The following is a 23,822-nucleotide window of genomic DNA, read 5'->3' on the forward strand; positions in this document are numbered from 1 at the left end:
AGAAACCCGAAGAGTATGGCCCCCGGACACCCTTTTAGCTCATTAATGAAGTCACTCCTGAGGTTCACCCTTCAGCCAAAGATTAGACAGCCTCGTAAAACAAAATGAGACTAACAGGGCACAACCGTCCAGGGACAAGGGACAGTGTTCACATGACGTGGAGTTTTTAACCATTGTCATAAAACAATATGTGTATTAACTGTTTAATGAGAAACTATTTGTTCTGTAAACCTTCATCTAAAGTACAATTTAAAAAAAAAAAGTACTTTACCATGAGACTAGAAGAATTCAGTGGTGCCCAGCTACCATTACTGAACAATTTGATCAAGAATTCTGATCAAAAGGAGGAAAAGGCAAGAGCAGAATTTCAAATTCTCATGGATTTTAGACTTTCTGGAGCCATGGAGGCTGGAAGAACCCCTGAAACTATTGCCCTGAGACAATCTTTAAATCTTAAACCAAAAATATCCTCTGAAATCAGCTTAAAACCGAACAAAAGCTTAGCTTAACTAGTAAAAAATGTCTGCCTTGAGCATTATGCTCTTTGAAGAACTATCTATATGGGATCAATAGACAACAGCAACTCAAAAGATTAGATAGAAATCTTAGGGGCAGTGAGTTTATGTTACTGGGGGAGGAACAACTCCGAAAAGGAAGATGAGAATGGTTACACAACTTGAAGAATGTAATCAGTGTCACTGAATTGTACATGTAGAAACTGTTGAATTGGTGTATATTCTGCTGTGTATATTCTCAACAACAATAAAAATATTAATAAATACTTCTAAAAAAAGAATAAGTGGTAGAAAATAATGACTTCATGAATTTTACTCCTTAGATATTATTGAGAGGAGTAGAAAAAATAATTCTGCTGACTAGCAAATGTATATAATTATTTGGACAATTTACTAATGCTATATAGAATATAAGATCTATGAGGAAATTTTTAGGCAATAAAATTTTATTTGGTCCAGAAATGAGAGTTCTGTGAAAATACCTGAAAGGTAATCAGAAAGTTATGTATCTACCCAAGGGAAATAAAGGATAATTTTTTAATTAGATACAAGAATAAATTCTTAACAATAGGAGTTTTATAATAGTGAGAACACAGTGGGTTGTACAAACCCTGAGATAAGTAAGGTCCTATTAATGATGATTTTTTTTGACAGCAAAAGAGCATTAAAATAACTCAGAGACTCCCTAACATTCTACAAGTGTATAATCTGAGCCTTCAGAGAACCATGTTCAGCTTTCAAATCTGACTGTGAAAGAAGAACGTAAAGCCTGAAGCCTGAAAGCTAAGGAACAAATAACAGTGACCATGTCTTGTTCACCTCTATGCCTCCTAGAATACTTTATTAGTTCACACACAATTGTTTGATGAGTTAATGAATGACGAGTACATCTCAAAGCAAATGCAATTATAATTTCTGGAGAAATGGAAAAGATAATTTCTGAAAACCAATAGTATGGACATCATTTTTGAAACTGTTGGTAATGATATCACACTGAGTTCACCAGTATGAAGAAGTTAGAAGAATTCTTCATACAGAATCATATATACATGTATCATAGTCATGATCATGTCTTTCCCACACAATCCTTAACGTCACTCCTACATGTCATTCCACCAGACTTTGCAGGGAATGTGAAGGATAGAAAAGAGAAGCACAAATGGAAGAGCCAAGGAAAAAGAGGGAAAAAAGTAGAAAGCATATCATCAGTCACACTTAAGAAATACTCAAATGTAGGGGAATAAAACTAAAAGCAAGTAAGAGAATCTAGTGTTGCCCTTTCTTGCCGCAAACCTTTTATAAACAATCAAAATGAAGAAAAAATATTCAACTAATTTCAATTCTTAGCAACAACTCATCACTGGTATCAAGATAATGTATAACCAAATCCAAAAGTACAATAAATCAAAAGTACAATAAGCTAAAACAAAAAAAAAACTAAAGGTAAAGGTCAAAGACAATACTAATCTGATTCTATGAACTTGAAAGCTACAATACGAATTTAATCCTTTTGACTCAAGATCATAACAAAGCATTAACTTGATTTTTTTTTTTTCTTTTTAAATAGAACTCCAAATTGGATAGGGAGAAATTTACTAACCTAAGTGCTTAACAAATTCAGGAAGCCATTTACTAGCCTATATTAGCTAACCTAATAGATGATTCGGGTGAATGAGTAAAAGCAGAGGCAATTTCAGCTGCCATCTGTTTTGTCCTGCCCTACCAATCTGGAAACAGCTAGACACAAAAGTTCTAAAAGATCGAAAAAGCCTTGGGATTCTTTCATTCCGTTATTCACCTTCTGCCTTCACCATAATCATTTCTACAATGCATCCAGATTCTGCCTTTCATTGTTCACAACTCTAAAACAGCATTTTGTCCCTATTTTGAGAAGGTAAGTTTGTGGAAGGGGACTATTACTATACCACATTTGATAGTGTATAAAGCAATCATCACTAAAAATAAGCAGTTCAGTATTAAGACCAAATAATAAATGCATTCTCACTTCCCTGTCACACTCAAGTCTTGACACAAGCAAAGGTGCTGGAGAGTATTATCCTGTGGATGATAAATTTTAAAACCCTACAAAAAAGGACTTCTGTCCATCTGTGGAATATAATATTTAAAATTTCCAGAAACACAGATATCAGAAGATGTGCTTATATGTTAGTTTTCTTTTAACCTTCGTTATATCTTGAAACTATTCTTCAAGTAATAAACAATTACTTTTCACCAACACATAACCTACCTCCAGCCAAGAGTGCCTTTTCAGTACGTTGAAAACAAACTTACAAATTATAGTGGATTAATGATAGCTGCAAATTCTTTGTCACTATCCCACCAAGAGATGGGGTCTATTTCTCCACCTCCTTGAATGTAGGCTGGGCTGTGACCGCTTTATCTAACGGAAATGGCAGAAGCAAAGCTGGGTCAGTTCTGGGCAATAGCATGTTGTAACAAGGTCCAAGCAGCTACATGAAAAGGTCTACATGAAGGAGAATCAAGTCCCCAGCTGACGAGTCCAGCTAAAATCCCACCCAAGAGTCAACAACAACTTGGCAGTCATGTAAGTGATCTATCTTGGAAACAAATTCTACAGCCCAAATAAAGCTGCCCCAGTTGACATCCCACACAGCAGAGGTGAGCTCCCAACCAATCCCTCCAAAATCATGAGCAAGAAAATAATCGTTGTTGTTTTAAACCACTAAATTTGGGGGAGATTAGTTATGCAGTAAGGAGCCCTGGTGGTGCAATAGTTAAGCACTCAGCTGCTAACCAAAATGTCAACAGTTCAAATCTACCAGCTGCTCCTTGGAAACCCTAAGGGGCAGCAGTTCTACTCTGTCCTATGGGGTTGCAATGAATTGGAATTGACTCGATGGCAATGGGTTTTGTTTTGTTTTTTTGAATAATAAAAGCCTAGACTGCCCTAAAGAGACTGCTGGTGGAATTATGGACATCAAAGGCAACTCTGGTGAGGGCTCAGCAGTGGCATCACTAGAGTTGGTGTCACCCAGTATGGTAACTCATGTTGTCACCCCCCCACCCATGGCGGGTGAGGCCGGCTGGCAAGCCCTCCCCGGAGTGGGCAGAGCAGCCCAGACCCACTCCTGCACAAGGTCTAGGACCGCTCTGTGCAGCCCTGCCCCTTCCAGCCCTGCTCCCCATGGCTCCCTGAATCTCTTCCCCTCTCCCATTGGCCAAAGCAGAGACCCTCCTCTCCAACCAAAGGTGTGTGCTGCAGCTGCCCATACCCCATACCCTGACTGGCAGATGACAGGGGTGGGGGGAGTAATGACTAGTTACTTTACCTGATGACACCAACCCTAGTGACAAGCGGTGACTGGAGGGGGGGGGGATGAGTTACTGCACTGGGTGACTGGTGACACCAACCCCAGTGATGCCACCGCCTAGGTGGTCCCGTCCTGTCCACCTGTCCCCGTTGCCGTGGACTCTAGGGTCATTTTGGTGTCAATCCCTCTGACAGTGTCAAGGGGTGTGGTACATACCTTGCGTACGCCACTAGGGACACCACTGGGGCTCAGTAGGAAGCGAGGAGAACTGTAGAAAAAGTCTCTATCATCTTAGAGAATACATATGGTACCAACAACAGAATGTTGCTAGAAATGTAGATGTTAAATGTGCTTCTGGTAAAGCTTTAAAAGAAAATGATGAATATGTGATTGGACAATGGAGGAAGGGAGATGCTTTTTATTCAGTGGCAAAGCACCTGTCTGAACTATGTTCAAACGCTTGGTAGAAGGCAGAGCTTGTAAGTGATAAACCTGGATATCTGGCTGATGAGATTTCTATGAAAGATTTTAAAGGGACTACATGGTTTCTACTTGCCACTTACAGTAAAATGTGAGAGGAAAGCAATGGACTTAAACTGTGCAAACTGAAAACAGAACTTAAAGATTTGGAAAATTCTGTTTTACAAACTAAGGACACACACCCTAGAATGTTCACCAAGGACATGGTTACACAATCTTTTGTTAAAGAGATTAAGCCTGTGACTGATGGATCTAACCAACTACCACAGCGGAAAACCCATCAGCTTAGAATGAAGGGGACAGAGAAAGAATGAATGGAAATAACACTGCCTGTCTCTTGGAATTCTACAGCAGGAAACAGGTCAAAGAAGCTACATTTGTTGTCCTCCAAGAAAAGAAAAGGACCATCCCTGGAGCAGCTCAGAGATCAGCAGAACTGTTGGAAGGAGCATGGGAGACAGAGCTGCCTGGGTCTCAAAGGGTGGGGGCATGGCCCCTAGAGTTTCAAAGGGTGGGGCCACAGTCTCCTGTATCCCAAAGGGTAGGGCCACAGCCTCCTAGGTTTCAAAGAGTCAGATTTTCACCAATTCAGTTCTAGAATGTGGGGCTGCCAGAGGGATGGCACTGCCACCCAAAGCAGAGGGGGTGGGGCTGCCATGCCCAAGGGGCAGAAGAATGGGGCCTGCCAGGCCAAGGGGTTGGGGTCACCACTCAGATGGACTAGGAGAATGGGGCTGCCCAAAGCCAAGGGAGCAGAGTTACCATCCCAGTGGGCTTGGAAAGCAGAGCTGAAGCCCAGGACCAAGGGGCCTCTACCTAGCATCCAGACAGCATGGCCAACACCCAGAGTCTGGAGGGCAAGGCCATTGCCTAGATGGTCTCAGAGAACAGAGGATTGTTTTCAAGTCTTGACAGCTAATGTAAATTGTTCTGCTGGGTTTTGGATGCCCCGTTATCCCTTCTTTACCTCCAATTTCTCCCATTTGTAATGGAAATGTCTACCTTGTGTCTGTTCCACCACTGTACTTGTTACCTAGATTTCACAAGTTCACAGATGAAGAGGAATTCTGCTCCAGGAGAGAACATGCCTAAAGCCTCACCCATATTTGATTTAGATGATTCAGAAGATAACATTTTAGACTTGTAGTTGATTTAAGACTTTTGGGATGATGTGGTGGGGTGAATGTGATTTATATGTAGCAAGGACATGAATTTGGGGGGGCAAAAGGGTGGAATGTTGTGGGTCGAATTGTGTCCCCCCAAAATATGTGTTTTAAATCCTAACCTCTATGCCTGTGTTATAATCCCATTTGGGAATAGGTTGCCTTTGTTATGTTAATGAGGCAAGATTAGTGTAGGGTATATCTTGAGCCAATCTCTTTTGAGATATAAAAGAGATTAAATGAGCAAGCAGTGCAGAGATGGGAAAAGAGAGATACCAAGCCGCATGAATATCACCCAGAAACAGAAGCTCAAAGAGACAAGGACCTTCCTCCAGAGTCAGCAGACAGAAAAAGCCTTCCCCTAGAGCCAACACCCTTAATTCTGATTCCTATCTTCCTAAACCATGAGAAAATAAATTTCTTTTGTTAAAGCCACCCACTTATAGTATTTCTGTTCTAGCAGCACTAGATAACTAAGATAGGACCTAATATGTATATTAGCATATGTAATAACACTATAATTAGTAAATCCATTTCATGCAGTAATGTAGAAGACAGAAAGGGTATATAATGAGCTCATGGATCTGACCAAGGAGAATTTCAAAAAGACTGCTGAAAGTATCAACTGGCTTGTTTTAGCTGCCTATGATACAATAAAGGAGTATCAAAATAAACTAAAAAAAAAAAAGGAACTATTCAGTTCCCTTTTAAGCAGAATTTAGAGGAAACTGAAAAAAAACAAACAACTAGACTTGATGGGTACAAATATAAAACTATTTCTTATTCCAGCCTCTTAACAGAAAAAGCTCAAAGTAAAAAATGGCCTCAGGGCAAAGATCAAATCCTGTGCTGATGGTAAAATGTAGCTTCAAGGACTTGATTGTAAATCCTTTGTAGAGACCTCATGAAGAGTTTACATGGTTCCTCACAGACTCTTTCAGGTAGACTGGTGGTTCTAAAACTCTGTGTGCATCTGAATCAGCTGGAGGTATGTTAAAACAACCTCTGGAATCAACCCTCAGAGTTTCTGATTTGGTAAGTCTGGGGTGGGGTCTAAGCTGTGTAATAAGTTCCCAGGTGATGCTGATGCTGCTAGTATAGTAACAACACTTTGAGCATCACTGAACTAGCGAGGACCACCTCAACAAGACAGTTAAACTTCTAAAAATTTTAAAGGCACTGTCATTCACACCTTGACTTAGAGGCAGCCCAAGTAGAGGGAGACCTGTCTCAAAGACATTTGTGGGAGGGATTTTTATATAATGGAGTGAACCCAAAAGAGATCCATGGGGAAACCAACCAACTTTTCAAGAGAAATATATTGGTGGAAGCACCAACATCACCTAGACTAAAAAGGATAGAATTCAAAACGAAGAGTCTCAGGACCCCAACCTTATTTAGACAGCAACAGGCTGCAAACATAAGCCATTTCTTGTGGAAAAGTAAGATGATTCAGAGGACACAGTCCAGAGCCTAAAGGGTGGAGACAAGAGCCACAGAGAACCACCAGGGAGTTAACAGTCCTAAACAAGGAACTATTGACAGATATCTAGCTGGATTTTAGAATGCTATGGACCAGTGACTGCTGTGTACCTCCCATTGCCTCCTTCCTGCCTTTTTTTCTGTAACAGCTTTAATGAGATATAAACTTCATATACCATACAATTCAGCTACTTAATGGTTTTAGTATATCCACAGAGTTATGGAACCATCACCACAGTCAATTTTAGAACATTCTCATTACCTCAAATAGGAACCTCATACCCATTAGCTATTAATTATCCCTTAACCCTTATCTTCACGAGCCCTAAGCAACCACCAATTTATTTTCTGTCTCTATAGATTTGCCACTCTGGACATTTCATATTAAGGGAATCATACAATATGTGATCTTTTGTATCTGGCTCCTTTCACATAGCATAATGTTCTCAGAGGTCATCTATGTTGTAGCATGAACCAGTACACCCACTTCTCACTTTTGACATGGTTAGGTTCCAAAGACCAGGTTGTTAGGTAAAAATTGGTGTTATGTGAAAATGGAGGATGACCACAACAGATCACAAAATGCAGGATGATTACATCATTACATAGCGACCAAATTACATTATCTCATAACTGCCAAACTGCTGAACATCATGGCCTAGCCAAGTTGACACATAACCTTGACTATCACAGCCAGCATTACTCTTGCCTCGCACTTCGGCATTCATTACTACCAGATGTACATCATTAATGTGCAAAATAGAGTTTTTTTTTTTTTTACTATTTTTGCAAATGCAAAATGTCGGATTACAAGACAGTTGGTAAGTGAGAAGTAGGTATACTTCATTTCTTTGTATTGCTGAATAATATTCCATTGTATGGATATACCACTTTTTCTTTTTCATCCATTGATGGACATTTGGGTTGTTTCTACCTTTTGGCTATTACAAACAATGCTGCTATGAACATGCATCAACAAGTTTTTGGGTAGACATGTTTTTTCTCTTTGGTATATACCTAGGCATGAAATTCCTGGGTCATATTTTAAGTACATTTGTAAGCTTTTGAGGAACTACCAGACTGTTTTCCAAAGCGGCTGCACCATTTTACATTCCTACCAGCAGCATGTGAGGGTTCTGATTTCTCCACAGCCCCTACTGTCTTTTTGAATGGGAGTATCTGTTGGAATTTTCCTGTCCCTGCCTCACCACTGTTACGTTCAGTGTGGAGGGACAAATAATTGGTCCTCCCTTCAGGTCACAAGTCTTTAATTTAAGGAGCCTCATTTACACCAGGACCTGATTATGATGATAAAATCCTGAACTTCAAGCTGATGTAGGCACGGAATGAGACTTACGGGAGTTTTATGTGTGGGTTAGTGTATTTTGCATGTGGGAGAGGTCATAACACACACTGCGGTAAATTGTCACTTTGGTGATCATCCTCAACGAGCCACACTTCCAGTATTCATGTCCTTGTACCCTGAGATAGCTTATCACCTGCTTTGACCATTAGACTATGGTAGAAGTAATGCTGTGCCAGTTCTGGGTCTAGCCCTTAATTGGTCTGGCAGTATCCATTTCCTCCCTTTTGGAACGCTCCTTCTTAGAACCCAGACACCATTCCACAAGGCAAACCAGGCAGCCACTGAGTTCCAGCTAAGCTCCAGGGCAAGCCTCAAGATGACCACAGCCATTCCAGCACACCAGCCAACAGCACATAAAGCAGAAGAACTGCCAGGTCAACTCACAGAAGCATGACAGAGAATAAATTACTGTTTTAAGCTACTGAATTTTAGGGCAGTTTATTACACTACAATCAATACAGGTTTCCCTTCAGTGGTATTTAAAATTTCACTTCTCTCTAGTCATGATAGGCTAGTTACCTGTGAAGAAATGCAATGTGAAATAAACATGTTTTAGGCTCAGGTAGATTAGCTCTTATTTAAACAAATGAAATGTTACCTTCTAAGTGTCAGAAGACTTTTGTTAGAGTCTATCTTAGAGACAGATCTTAGAGTCTAAACCATTACTAATGGCGAAAACTTAAGCATTTCCATTTTCAGTAGAAAATAATAAATGTTCTGGCTTCAGAGTATTTTCGTTTAATAGTCATGTTAGCTCATAGTAACAGCTACTAATGTAATGAGCGCTCACTATGTGCTAGGCTACATGCAAAATGTTTTACATGCAGGACATATTCTATCCTCATGATGAACAAACACTTGTTAAAAGGATCGTGCCCAAATGATGATCTTGAGGTGGTTGAAGACATTAAGAACCTTCTGAAGTAGAAAGGTTATTCTTAGTTTTACCATTAAAGTGTACTTGTGTTCTAATTCTTTGAAAATTGTTAAGCCATGTTTGGTATATAATTTTTTACTAATCATAATATGATAGCTATTATAACAGTTGCTAGCATAACATAAGGAGCCCTGGTGGTGCAGTGGTTAAGAACTATGGCTGCTAACCAAAAGGTCGGCAGTTTGAATCCACCAGCCACTCCTTGGAAACCCAATGGGCCAGTTCTACTCTGTCTTATACGGTTGCTATGAGTCAGAATCAACTCAAAGGCAGAGGGTTTTTTGGTTTTGTACCATAACATATCACCACCCATCTGTCAATTTATTGTACCGTAGTGGCTTGTGTGTTGCTGTGACCTGGAAGCTATGCCACCCATATTTCAAATACCAGCAGGGTCACCCATGATAGATAGCTTTCAGTGGAGCTTCCAGACTAAGACAGACTAAAAAGAAAGGCCTGGAGATCTGCTTCCAAAAATTAGTCAATAAAAAGACCAATGGATCACTGCAGAATATTGTCCAGTATAGTGCTGGAAGATGAACCCCCTAAGTTGGAAGGTACTGAAAATACACAGTGGCCACAGCAATGGACTCAAGCACACCAAAAATTGTGAAGATGGCACAGGACCAGGCAATGTTTTGTTCTGTTTACGTGGGGTCTCTATGAGTCAGAGCCGACTCGAAGGCAACCAGCAACACACTGTAACTGAGGCCCCATTACTTGCCAAGAATAGAGAAGGAATCACTTAATTTTTATTATCATACTACTCTTCCTGACAACCGATAAGGTGGGTATCATTGCACATTGATTACAGAGGAAACTGATGCTCAAAGGTTAAATAACCTGCCAAAGTCACAGAGCTAGTAAACGCAACACTTGGGACTGAATTGAAATCTCTCAAGCCATTGCTCTTTCCAATGTATTACACCAACTTATTTCCCAACCAGACTTAGTAAACATAGAACTTTTCCCCTAAACTTAAAACCTTCTTAATGGAAATGGTAGTAGAAGCTGTACGTATGGCAGATACTACGCAGAGGCTGTTGCAGTGTCACTCCAGGCTCTCCAAGTCAGGGCCCTGCCTAGAGCAGCCCTTTCTGCATGAACACTACCTAATTTTACCCAAACAACACTGCTGTAAGAGAGCGGCCTCCTTCTTATCTGATTAAAGAGCTGTCACTAGTGGTCAAAAACAACATAGCAAACAGGAAAGAGCCCTTAGCAGATATATTAAAGACATCTCTGAATTCCCTTGAATGGCCTTGAATGACAAGCAGGTGAAGGTTATTGCTGCCCTCACCTCCCTGATTCGGAGGCAGCAAAATCTTTGCCCCCATAAGGGTGCAATCCCCACACATCCTCTACTCTCTGAGCAAGAGGTCAATCAGAGCTGACCTCTTAATCAGAAGAATTCACTGCTTTTTCAATTTGTTTTGCTACTACTCATTGAAATGGTGCAATTTTTTTAGTAACAAAACCTTTACTGTTTTTTTTTTAGGCTTTATATCTCTACATATACTTATGTACGTGTAAATATACATGTAAAATATACCTTACCTCCTATGTAAAATACGCGAAAGCTAGATTGTGATTCTAAAAAATGAACAGCTGGAAAGCTTCTATTGTTAAAAGTGCTGGTTTAAAGAAGTGGTGAAAATATACATCTAAAATTGCCCCCTCATCTTTTTAGCTAGCAAAGTACTAAGATTAGAGTCTGAATTCATTTAATTCTCTCGGAGTAAAGTAATCACATATCATTAGGCACAGACTGAAAAGAGACTTAATTGACGGAAAGGGGAGAAGTCAGGGACCCGGTAATCTTCTCTCTTCCCCCTAGGCTGAGGCAGATACACAGACCATCAAGGAGGACTGGCCAGAGATGGGGATCTCAGCATCAGCTTACATCTCTTGGCCCTCAGTAAGGCGCATCACGGGCCCAGACAAATCAATCTGAGGAAAGGCCCTGTGCATCAGGTAAGCTCACAAAAGAATCAGGAAGTCAGCAGGGGGTATGCAGACACCAAGCAATCTGTGATAAAGCCAGGAATATTCAGGACAAACCCAGAAGGGTTAAGTGACAGGTCTTCTGAAACCTGTTGTTATGGCAACCAACAAAGATTTTTAACATCAGTAACTCCAACAAGAACTTACAAGCTCTGCTTTCTCTATGTGGAGGCAGCTGCTGTCCTTCTGCTTAGCTGCTTCAGATTTAAGGGCCCCTTAAACGTTATCCCTGTCTTTTGGTCCATCCTGCAAATGGCCAAGATGACACAGTGGGAACCGAGAAGCTTTCTCTACATGTATAGAATGGGGTAATAAAAGTAACTCCCTCAGAAGACTGTCATATTAATTCTTCTATTTTTCACATGATAGTACTTAGAAAAGTTGTAGGCACACAGTAAACTCCCAATATATTACAGTATCAATATATTTAAAAATAAATTGCCTTCGACTCGATTCCAATTTATGGCAACTCCATCTGTGTAAGAACAGAACTGTGTTCCATGGGGCTTTCAATGGCTGTGGTCATTTGGAAATAGACTGTCAGGCCTTTCTTCCAAGGCACCTCTGGGTGGACTCAAACCTCCAACTTTCTAGTAGCAGCTGTCTTAGTTATCTGGTGCTGCTATAGCAGAAATACCACAAATGGCTTTAACAAACAGAAATGTATTCTCTCACATTTTAGGAGGCTAGAAGTCTGAATTCAGGGTGCCAGCTCCAGGGGAAGGCTTTCTCTCTCTGTTGGTTCAGGGGAAGGTCCCTGTCATCTTTCGTCCCCTGGTCGAGGAACTTCTCAGTGCAGCAACCTTAAGTCCAAAGGACTCACTCTACTCTTGGCACTTCGTTCTTGGTGGTATGAGGTCCCTCTTCTCTCTGCTCGATTTTCTCTTTTATATCTCAAAAGAGATTGACTCAAGACACAACCTAATCCTGTAGATTGAGTCCCGCCTCATTAACACACCTGCCTCTAATCCTGCCTTATTAACATCATAGAGGTAAGGATTTACAACACATAGGATAATCACATCAGATCATAAAATGGTGGGCAACCACACAATACTGGCAGTCATGGCCTAGCCAAGTTGAAACACATTTTTAGGGACACAATTCAATCCATGACAGCAGCCAAGCGCATTAACTTTTTGTGCCACCAAGGGACTCCATCAATATATTTGATAAATTTGTTTGATGACAAGGGTATCTGCTCTGAAAAACAATGACTTTCAAGGAAAAAATATTATATAAAGGTATCAACCCGTAAGTCTAAATAGAAAACTGGTCTAAGCAAATTTAGTATAGCTATACTGTGAAAACCATGCTCCAGTGGCGCAACTGGTTAGCGTGTACTTATACAGCAGTATATGTGCAGGTGATGCCGAGGTTGAGAGTTCGAGCCTCACCTGGAGCATGTATTCTTCCCTTCCCAATTACAAAACCCTAGAGGCTGCTAACCAAAAGTTCGGTAGTTCAAATCCACCAGGCACTCTTTGGAAACTCTATGGGATAGTTCTACCCTGTCCTGTAGAGTCTCTATGAGTTGGAATTGACTCCATGGCAATGGGTTTGGTTTTGGTTTTTATACAGTGAAACAATAATGTAAAGACACATCGATCCTTCTTAAACGTTAGCATGCTTCTGTCTGAATCTGTTCTCACAGTTTTCAGTGTTCATTCTTCTTTAGCACTCAAGCAGCTCGGGTCTGTTTTTAGAACAGTGTCAGAAGTTGCTACATGAGCTGTTTTCCGTATCGGGCAGCTATTTTTAATTAATGATCGTTTTGTTGTAGGAGTTCACAGGAAAAGTAAAACACCACCACTTCTGCAAGTTAAACTAAAGAAGAAAAGTTTGTGCTCTAAAATGAAAGTAATGAAAAATATGAGTTATAAAAAATGTACTCCACTTGTAAAATGTGTTAAATGGTATGCAGTATTTTATATCAAGCAATTTCTTCCCACTCTGACATAAAGATGAATTTATCTCAGTTAAAAATTCCTCAAGGAACAGATCTAAATTCTGTTTACTTAATTTCTCTCAAAAATAATACTATATGAAGCATTCTTCATATAGTAGGCACTCAAACACTGAGGAAAAATAAGAAGAAAAAAGAGAATACAGAAATAGAATAAGGTTTCTCTTAAATCAACAGTTATGTCTAAAACACTGTGCTCACTGACTAGAAGACTTAAAATCATGGATGTTCTATTTACAGATATGAATAGCAACAACAGAACTATCCCTCCAAGCAAACAAAAACTTTATTAGATTCTCCTAAAGTTTATATGGAGTCCCTGGATGGCACAAACAGTTAAGCCCTCAACTACTAGTCAAAATGTTGGCTGTTCAAGCCCACCCAGAGGCATCTCGGAAGACAAGCCTAGCGACCTGCTTACAAAAGGGCACAACCTTGAAAACCCTATGGAGCAGTTCTACTCTGCACACATAGGGTCAGCACAAATCGGAATCGACTCAACGGCAACTAACAACCAAACCCACTGTCATCGAGTCAATTTCAACTCATAGCAGTCCTATAAGGGCAAAATAGAACTGCCCATAGGGTTTCCAAGGCTGTAATCTTTATGGAAGCAGACTGCCACATCTTTCTCCTGAGAAGCAGCTGGTGGATTCGAACTACTGACCTTTAGGTTAGCAGCCAAGCACTTAACCAGTGCACCACCAGTGCTCCTTCTATACAAGATAATATGGCCCAAAAGATAGCTACTACATAAACAAATTATATTTTTCATTTTTTCCAATTCTCCACCACATGGGTTAGGTACCACAAGGAAGTCCTCCGAAGACTCAGTAGCAGGGAGAAAGGGTGAGAATTTTACCACAGCTGGGTAGTAGAACCAGGGTTCCTGAGGTCCCACCAAGTCATTCCTGCCTAGAATGAAGAGGTGCTTTTCCTGCAGATCTAAGAGGAGGTTCTAAGAGGGCCTCCACCACACTGTGTATAGTAACATGCATTCCAGTGACAAGGAGAAGAAAGGGTTCATTGTTCTCTTGCCAAACCATAATCCTCATGACAGGTGGCATTCCACCCAATTATACTGAACTCTATCCACCCCCTCTTCACTCACCACTTCCCTAAATTCCTTGCATTTGTAGCAAGCTTTGCAATTTTAGAAATACTTTCTTATCTATTAATTGATTTGATTCAAACCAGTTTCAGGGTTTCTTCCTAATAAAAGAGAGGTACCTAAAAATGCTGGGCTATAAGAGAAGTTTAGGGGGTGGGGAGCAGAGTAATGTATGGCCTTCGTGGGATGGTGAGGGCTGATATTCTCTAAGGAGGCCTTGCCTGTAGCAAAGCACACGCCATAGTGGGGTGAGGGTCTCCTATGTGTCACAGAGTAGAACTGTGCTCCACAGAGTTTGCTCAGCTGTAATCTTTAAGTAGATCGCCAGGCCTTTCTTCTGTGGCACTGCTGGGTGGGTTTAATTTGCCAACCTTTAGGTTAGCAGCCTAGAGCTACTAGAACTTTACTATCTACACTGGAAGAACCACTCAGTGAGAGACAAGTGGTCCCTCCTGACTAACCTTTCTTCCTATCATGGTGCTGTCAGCAAGCCAGGCTGTTTGGGGATGCATGAATATCCCTGGAATAGATGCAGCTGGGGACACCTTATTTTCCCTTACTTGTTAGATTCCTAAGAAGTGAACTCAGTCATGAAAGCAGTTCATACTCTCCTCTTAAAGTTTCAAAACACAAATATAAAATAATCACATAATTGACAGATAAGCATCAGCAAACACATCGCGCTTCTTGACCTCTGATTCAGTGCATCGTATACATTATTCTCCATTATGAAAGACTGAACTACTTATGCTTGCCTCAAAATGCCTCAATATCACCTGAATAGTTCATGGGATTTCTCTACCCGCTTCTCACCCTCCTCACCAAACATTTGCCTGGTTAAGCAAATGACCCACTGTAACTGTACTGCCTTGTGGTTATCCTTCATCTAATCTTCCATCACATCTTCCTCATCTCATCTTGCTGCAATTCACTACTCTTGTGCAGCAGCACCCACAGGATGTCCCTTAAATCCACCTTCTTACTCATCACCTAGTGGCTCCACTGGAGAAAGATCTGGTGATTTGCTTACTTAAAGATTGTTAGATGCTGTTGGGTCAGTTCCAACTCAAAGTGACCCTACGTACAACAGAATGAAATGCTGCCTGGTCCCCTGCCATCCTCACAATCGTTATTATCCTTGAGCTCATTGTTGCAGCCACTGTACCAATCCATCTCGATGAGGGTCTTCCTCTTTTTCACTGACTCTCTACTTTACCAAGCATGATGTCCTTCTGCAGGCACTGGTCCCTCCTGATAACATGTCCAAAGTATGTGGGATAAAGTTTCACCATCCTTGCTTCTAAGTAGCATTCTGGCTGTACTTCTTCCAAGACAGATTTGTTCGTTCTTCTGGCAGTCCAAGGTATATTCAATATTCTTCGCCAATACCATAATTCAAAGGCATCAATTCTTCTTCAGTCTTCCTTATTCATTGTCCAGCTTTCGCATGCATATGAGGTGACTGAAAATACCATGGCTTGGGTCAGGCACACCTTAGTCCTCAAGGTGACATCTCTGCTCTTCAACACTTTAAATAGGTCTTTTGCAGCAGATTTGCCTAATGCAATCTGTCATTTGATTTTCTGATGGCTGCTTCCATGGGCGTTGATTATGGATCCAAGTAAAATGAAATCCTTGATAACATCAATCTTTTCTCCATTTATCATGATGTTGCTTATTGGTCTATCTAGTTGTGTGGATTTTTGTTTTCTTCCTGTTGAGTCTCCATACTGAAGACTTAGACTTTGATCTTCATCAGTTAAGTGCTTCAAATCCTCTTCACTTTCTCAAGCAAGGCTGTGTTATCTGTATATTGCAGGGTGTTAATGAGTCTTCCTCCAATCCTGATGCTCATTCTTCATTACATAGTCCAGCTTCTCAGATTATTTGCTCAGCATACAGACTGAATAAGTATGGTGAAAGGATAAAACCCTGACGCACACCTCTTCTGACTTTAAACCACGCAGTATCCCCTTGTTCTATTTGAATGGCTGCCTCCTGGTCTATGTACAGGTTCCTCATGAGCACAATTAAGTGATCTGGAATTCCTGTTCTTCGCAATATTATCCATGCCTTGTTATGATCCACACAGTCGAATGCCTTTGCATAGTTAATAAAACACAGGTAAACATCTGTCTGGTATTCTCTGCTTTCAGCCAAGATCCACCTGACATCAGCAATGATATCCCTCATTCCACATCCTCATCTAAATCTGGCTTGAATTTCTGGCAGTTCCCTGTCAATGTACTGCTGCAATCACTTTTGAATGATCTTCAGCAAAATTTTACTTGTATGTGATATTAATGACATTGTTTGATAATTTCCACATTCTGTTGGATCACCTTTCTTTGGAATGGACACAAATATGGATCTCTTCCAGTCGGCTAGCCAGGAAGCTATCATCCAAATTTCTTGACATAGATGACTGAGTACCTCCAGTACTGCATCTGTTTGCTGAAACATCTCAGTTGGTATTCCATCAATTCCTGGAGCCTATACCATAAAGATTACAGCCTAGCAAAACCTGTGGGGCAGTTCCATTCTGTCACATGGGGTCACTGTGAGTCAAAATCGACTTGATGGCACCTAACCTAACAACACTCATAACTGAGTGCTACTTTTCCAGGCTCTACCTTCTTGTCCCTCCCACTTATCTTCCCATGGGTACCCATAGCCTGCCCTGACAATTTACATACTTGTAATTATTTTTCTCTCTCCAAGCCAACGTTTTGAAGAATTCCTTACTTAAAAATGTCTTCTAAATGTACTTTCTACCATCTTCTATTGTCATTAAACCCGTTGCTATCGAGTCCATTCTGACTCATGGCAACCCCATGTGTTACAGGGTAGATCTGTGCTCCATAGGGTTTTCTTGGCTGTAAGATTGACAGAAGTAGACTGCCAGGCCTTTTCTTCCATGGTTCCACTGGGTGGGTTAGAGTCACCAACTTCAGGTTAGTAGGCGAGAGCAAGCCATCTGAGCCACCCAGGGACCTCTATTGTCCTCACCTCCTCCTAGTTCCTCTTTTTTCCACAACGTACCCTATCCTTACAGCAACTAATCTTCTCAAACGGTGGTAGGGATTAAAGATGAGGAAATGGAGGCAAAGAGAGATGAGGTGATTTGTACAAGTTCAGACTATAAATTAACACTGAAACTACCATTAAGCCCTGTTCTGGTTAGCGTTCTGGATCACCCAAATTGTAAAATTTGAGTCTGTTCCAGTTTCACTTCATTGGCCATGACCTGAACCATTTTGATTTTTCCTTGTTCTGAGCCTCTCTCAAGGTATCAACATAGTAAAACCTTTAAGTGACTTTAGGTTTGCCACTGTACTCTAGTCCAGCAGTGACTCGCCCTGAGTTCACTCTTTCACAGCTACTGCTTCTACAATTACAATTTTTAAAATCACAGTTAACCCTGTTCTCATGGATTGAATGTGTCCTCCCAAAACATGGTCAAATTAGCTAGGCCATGATTCCCATATTATGTAGTTGTCCTCCATTATGCACCTGATAGAACTGTCCCCCATTTTGTGGTATTGTATAATTATGTGTTGTGAATGCTAAACCTCTATATGTTAATGAGGTAGGATTAGTGTGGGGTGTATCTTGAGTCATGCTCTTACTAATGAACGTGACTCAAGTCACAGCTTTACTCAAGTCACACCCTTGCTTGTGTCACACCTTTTTATCTTACAAGAGATAAAAGGAGAGAGAACTGAGCAAAAAGGAGTGGGACTTCACTACCACCAAGAAAGAAGAGCTAGGAGCAGAGCGTGTCCTTTGGACCTAGGTCCCTATGCTAAGAACTGCCTAGACCCAGGGGAAGGTTGATATCAAGACACATGGAGACACATGGGCCCACAGATGTTGAAAGGGGACAAGGACCTTCCCCCAGAGCCAACAGAGAGAGAAACGCTTTCCCTAGCACTAGTACTCTGAATTAGGACTTCTAGCCTCCTAAACTGTGAGAAAATAAATTTGTTTGTTAAAGCCATCCACTTGTGGTATTTCTGTTAAAGCACTACTAGATTATTAAGACACCTGTTAACAATCAACACTCACAACTGAATCATATAATCCTATTAGAATTCTCCCCCACCCTGTCTTCCCCATACTTATGAGGAAAAGAGTAATCTATTCAGTGGGGATCCTTCCTTGTCCCCCTCATTTTGAATGTAAGCACACTCACAAAACTGTGTAAGCCAGCTACTTCATGTGTTTATCTCCCCTTGTTTTAGACAGCCAATGTTTAATTTGGTCCCTGTCAAACCAGTACTGTGAGGAGACAAGCATGTTCCTTGGTCTGCAGACCATCTGTTCCCGTTAAAACACTGAGCGTCTACACCCATAAGCAAAATCCAGTCCAGGGTAAGCCATCAAATTGCAGCAATCTACTCCAGGTCACACTATCAAACATCTCTCTTTCTCTTTCCCCTTTAGCCAGGGCCAGGTCATCTCATCCCCAGCCATCCAAGCTAGATCAATGGGTACCAGCCGTAGGCTCAGGAGTCCACACACACCTCCCTGCTCTTCAGACCAGCTGGCCCCTTCTACTTCTCATGCCTGGCTACACAGGCTAGGTCAATAAGTTTCGACAGAACATGTCCAAACTCAGCCCATTTCTTCATTGCTGCACCTCCCCCAGTTCCATTCATCCCATGACTCCAGGCAGTCACTTCTACTCACCAGCTCCCTTTAACTTCCAGTCCCGAAAGGGGGTTCTTTCCTGATGGGCACGGACTGTTTTGCCTGGAGGCACCCAACATTAAACCATCTGCTGGCAGTTCAAAAAGCAAAAACCTTTTTTTTTTCTGCACGTCCTTCCTTCATATGCAAATTACTTGCTCTCCCAGCAGTTCTGAGTGTGTCTGCACGTCTTTTCAAATGCAAATTTCCTGACTGGAAAGATTCTAGGTGGGACTCAGTTTTTTTACCTAAGGCCCCAATACTCTATACACAGGGCTACAGGATTGAAACCAACAACCTGTGTTTCTTTCAGGCAAATCCCAGTTCTCTTTTTAGCATATCCAATCAAGTATTGGCTGAAGGTGGAGTTACAAGCTCTCTGTTATCTATAATACCCAATATTCATTGCCATTATACATTTTAAGGGTCTGTTTTACAACACTAGGTAGGAGAAACATTCAATATCCATTAAAAAAAACACCAAACCAAACCCACTGGCTTGGAGTCGATTTTGACTCATAGTAACCCTACAGGACAGAGTAGAACTGTCCCATAGGGTTTCCAAGGAATGACTGGTGGATTCGAACTGCAGACCTTTTGGTTAGCAGCTGTAGCTCTTAACCACTGTGCCACCAGGCCCCCTCAATATCCATAGTACATCAAATAAACTCATAACCCTTTTAAAAACATTCCAGTTTCATCTTCTCCACACCTTGACTATCTTCTCATTCATATGCATATGGTCTTGGGCATCTGGCTGGGTGGAACCAGAAGACTCTGGTCCCCTATCAGCCATCTTGTTTAACTGGCCTGGCTTTTGCCCCAAGCCACTCCAGATGTGGCTTCTCTCCCCTCAGCTACAGTGTAACATCTCTTACTTTCCTTTTAGCCATTATAGATAACAATAACCAAAGTAACCATCCAAGAATCAAAAGTTACACTTCCCGCATGCCTTCGTTCTTCCTCTTACAAAGCCTCATGCTTCCATAAGTCTTAAGCCATTGCAATGAATACCGCTGCTGACGCCAACTGTAAAAATGGCATGGTGGTAGCATCAGACTTGTTCATCTAACTTCACAAGGGGAAAGAGAGAGAATCATTATCAGCATCAACAGTCCAAGGCTGACTCCTATAAGGCAGAGGTTAGACATAGCTCCTTTCTCCAACCTTTTTACCAATTCTGACACCAGCCATCCCTCCCACAGCACTGTCTTGGTGGTGAGGTTCCCCCATGCACCTAAGATGGCTCATTTAAAGCCTAGAGGGATGGCAAAACTGTCCAATCCCCTCATTAGGGTTACATACACCTTATTTGCATGTTCCCACCCCCACAAGGGTGCCATGCACCTTATTTGCATTATTAGCAAGCCATCCAATCCACTTGGTGGGCCACCAGCACCTCATTTGCATAGTTCCACTCAGTCGTTTGGTGGGAGTTACAAGGCCATGGCAAGGAAGGTCTATAAAAGCAATCCATGGCACCGCAAAGAAGTATAATCTTCTAATTCTGAATTCAGACCTGGATGTTGCCAGTCAAGATTTCTGGTAAAAGATGGAAACAAACTTACAAACAAACAAAAGTCAGTATCTTTGCCTCTAAGGCAGGGGGCTTTTCAAAGTGTGGTCTGATCCTATTAATGGGTCATGACCAAAAGAGGATAGAAAATTCAGGGTGTTTAAGCACAGGGAAAGGGTTTTATTTCAGATACACACACACACACAGAAACACACACACACATAGAGCACTCTACTGAGCTGTGGTCAAAACAGTTTGAAAGCCACTGTTCTAAGGCATACCTACTGACTGCTCTCATTCTGAAAATAAGAGGAAAAGCATTACATATTCAGTTTCCATGTAATACTACATCTAAAAAATCCATTGCTGTGACAGAGAAAAAGATCACAGTTTAAAAGGCTGGACTGTTGAAAGCTTTTCCTCCCACTTTAGCATTTTGCTTCCAATTGACCACTAGTAAGTCTAGAAAACTGGTGCATTTCCAAGACAAAAGACAAAAGATATTAAAATAATGATTGGGGGAGGGCAGGTGCAGAGGGAAAAACATTTTACTAACTCTAGGTATGATACTAGATTACTTATCAGGCACATACATAGGCTTTCCTCTTTAATCTTCACAATCCTGTAAGTATCATGATGTGGTAACTGCTATGACTTTATAGTTTGTATTTTAAGTGATGACCAAATGAAGGTCATTTTGTTCTAGGCACAGGACTGGTAAGTTTGGTCATTATCACCATTGACCAGCAGTGCTTGGTTTGGTCTGTATGGGTTTCTACAGTCAACCTTATGGATAACCAGAGGTGGACTCTACAACATCTAGTTTCTAATTGTTTTCATAAATAGGTTACATTTAAAACAGCAGCTTAATTGCCACAGAACTAGAACTCAAAAAGCAAGCAATTCCATTAACTAGTTGTAACATCTTGTAAAAGCCAACTTATACGGACCTCTGATTGTACATGTATAAAACAGGTACATAATAGCATCTTACCTCCCTGATGGCAAAGCTTTGCAAAGTTTCAAACAGCTAAGGTTTTATGATTGATGTCTTTAAGATGACACATTCTAAGTAGTGAATTTCATCACCAGAAACTTCACCAGGGGTAGGATCAAAATAAGTGGCCCAGAAATAAACTCAAGGGCACAAACTTTCCCTGTGGCACCTTGGCTGGCCACTCCTTTTCTCCCAGCCCTGCAGGTATAGTTGACCAGGCTCCCTAATCTTACAGGTTAGCCTACACGGGTTCTTGTCTCTATCCTGCCACCTAGTGACAGCAGGATTCACATAATTGTGGATCAAATGTTTGCTTCCTTGTGTTCAAGAGACATAAAAGTGTGGCATTCCTTGAGCAAACAAAGTTCCTTCCTCAGCCCCTGGGCAGCAACCAAGAGACTGGGACTCCCTCCTTTGATTCCATCCTGTAGATACTCCTACCTCCCAAAGCTGTCTTTATTAAGAGAGACTTCATTTCCAGAGGAATCGTCAGTTGAGAAGCCACTATATTTGCAAACATTTTTTAAAATTGTAAAATATAACATGAGTGGGCTTTAAAGAGATTTAAAGTTCCTGGGTAGCATAAATGAGTAATGTGCTCAGCTGCTAACAAAAAGGTTGTCAGTTTGAGTCCACCCAGAGGCACCTCAGAAGAAAGACCTGGCAATCTACTTTGGAAAAATCAGCCACTGAAAACTCTATGGAGTACAGTTCTACTATGACACACATGGGGTCACCACGAGTTAGCATCAACCCATTGGCAATTGTTCTTGTTTTTTTTTAAAGACCCAAACAAGTGAAAAATCATCTCTCCTTAGACCTTATCAGGTCCCTCGGTGGCATAAATGGTTTACACTCAGCTGCTAACAGACAGGTTGGTAGTTTGAACCCACCCAGTGGTGCCAAAGGCCTGGTGATCTGCTTGCATAAAGACTGCAACCAAGAAAACCCTATGGAACTCAGTTCTACTCTAACACATCGGGTTGCCATGAATCAGAAACAACTCGATCGCCAACAGGTTTTGTTTGTTTGCTTTGTTTTTCAGACCTTATCAATCTATTAGACTCAAAGCCATTGTGCTGCACAACTCTAGGGGGCAAGGGAACCCTCACATCCTAGGATATGTGAATGGCGCTCTACGGAGGTGTGCAACGCCAGAAAGCTCAGTCACACTCATGGGCCCTGATTAAACTCATCACTGTTTAATGTATCTCTGAGTTCAAAACTTCCAAAGCCAAAACTTCCCCCTCACTATTTTCTTGGGGTCAGTAGCTTCCTGGGCTTATGCAAAGCTAAGCTCCAGAAATGCTTATTTTTTTAAAATCCATTTAAGCAAAACTTTAACAACCGTTGTCATTAAGAAAGTGTCAGATTGTCTCTTTAGCTCTCTATAGCTCTTGTACTGGCTCCTGCCTACATTCAAAATAGAAAAGCCTTCTGTGAGAGGTCCCCACATAGTTAGCCAAAAAGGACAAAAAAGCAGAGTTACATAACACATTTCATTTCCGCAAACTGCATCTTCTCCCACGGAGGGGACACTGATGGTAATTTCCTCTGTGTCTTTTTTTTAAAAACAAATATTTCATTGGCAGGCAGGATGGTTCAGAGATGGAGGTAAGGAGAGAGAAAGGAACCTACATTCACTACCCACCTACTATGTGACAGATGCTGAGCTGGGCAACTATATATAGCTCATTTCTTTAAAAAAAAAAAAACAAATTAGAGCAATGGTTCCGGAGTTGAAAATCATGGTATGTGTCATGGATTGAACTGTGGCCCCCAAAAATATCTGTCAGCTTGGCTGGGTCATGATTCCCAGTATTGTATAATTATGTATCATTTTGTAATCTGATGTGATTTTCTTAATGTGTTGTAAATTCAATCACTATGATCTAATAAGATGGATCAGTGACAGTTATAGTGATGAGGTATACAAGATTGGATAGTGTCTTAAGCCAATCTCTTTTGAGATATAAAAGAGAGAAGCGAGCAGAGACACATGGGAACCTCATACCACCAAGAAAGCAGTGCCGGGAGCAGAGCGCGTCATTTGGACCTGAGGTTCCTGGCCAGAGAAGCTCCCAAACCAAGGGAAGATTGATGACGTGCACCTTCCTTCTGAGCCGACGAAGGAAGTGTTCCCCTGGAGCTGATGCCCTGAATTTGAACTTGTAGCCTACTGGACTGTGAGAGAATAAACTTCTCTTTGTTAAAGCCATCTACTTGTGGTATTTCTGTTATAGCAGCACTAGATGATTAAGACTGTATGGAGTCTCTCACTTTTTCAGTTAATAGTGGTA

The 23,822-nt window shown here is 41.2% G+C and overlaps 1 protein-coding gene across 2 annotated transcripts in view; it reads right to left on the reverse strand.

The window, feature by feature from the left end:
* FGD4 (FYVE, RhoGEF and PH domain containing 4) overlaps positions 1-23,822 on the reverse strand; it is a 228,058-nt gene that overhangs the window by 160,282 nt on the left and 43,954 nt on the right. Inside the window, exon 1 of one of the 2 annotated variants that reach the window (XM_023725204.1) lies at positions 19,010-19,484. The exons of the other annotated variant lie outside the window; for it this stretch is intronic. The gene's annotated coding sequence lies outside the window, so the exon portion shown is untranslated. Of the gene's footprint in view, positions 1-19,009; positions 19,485-23,822 lie in introns of those variants that run through there. 2 annotated transcript variants of the gene reach the window in all.

Source organism: Trichechus manatus, unplaced genomic scaffold, assembly GCF_000243295.1.
Source record: "Trichechus manatus latirostris isolate Lorelei unplaced genomic scaffold, TriManLat1.0 scaffold00292, whole genome shotgun sequence".
NCBI classification, from domain to species: domain Eukaryota; kingdom Metazoa; phylum Chordata; class Mammalia; order Sirenia; family Trichechidae; genus Trichechus; species Trichechus manatus.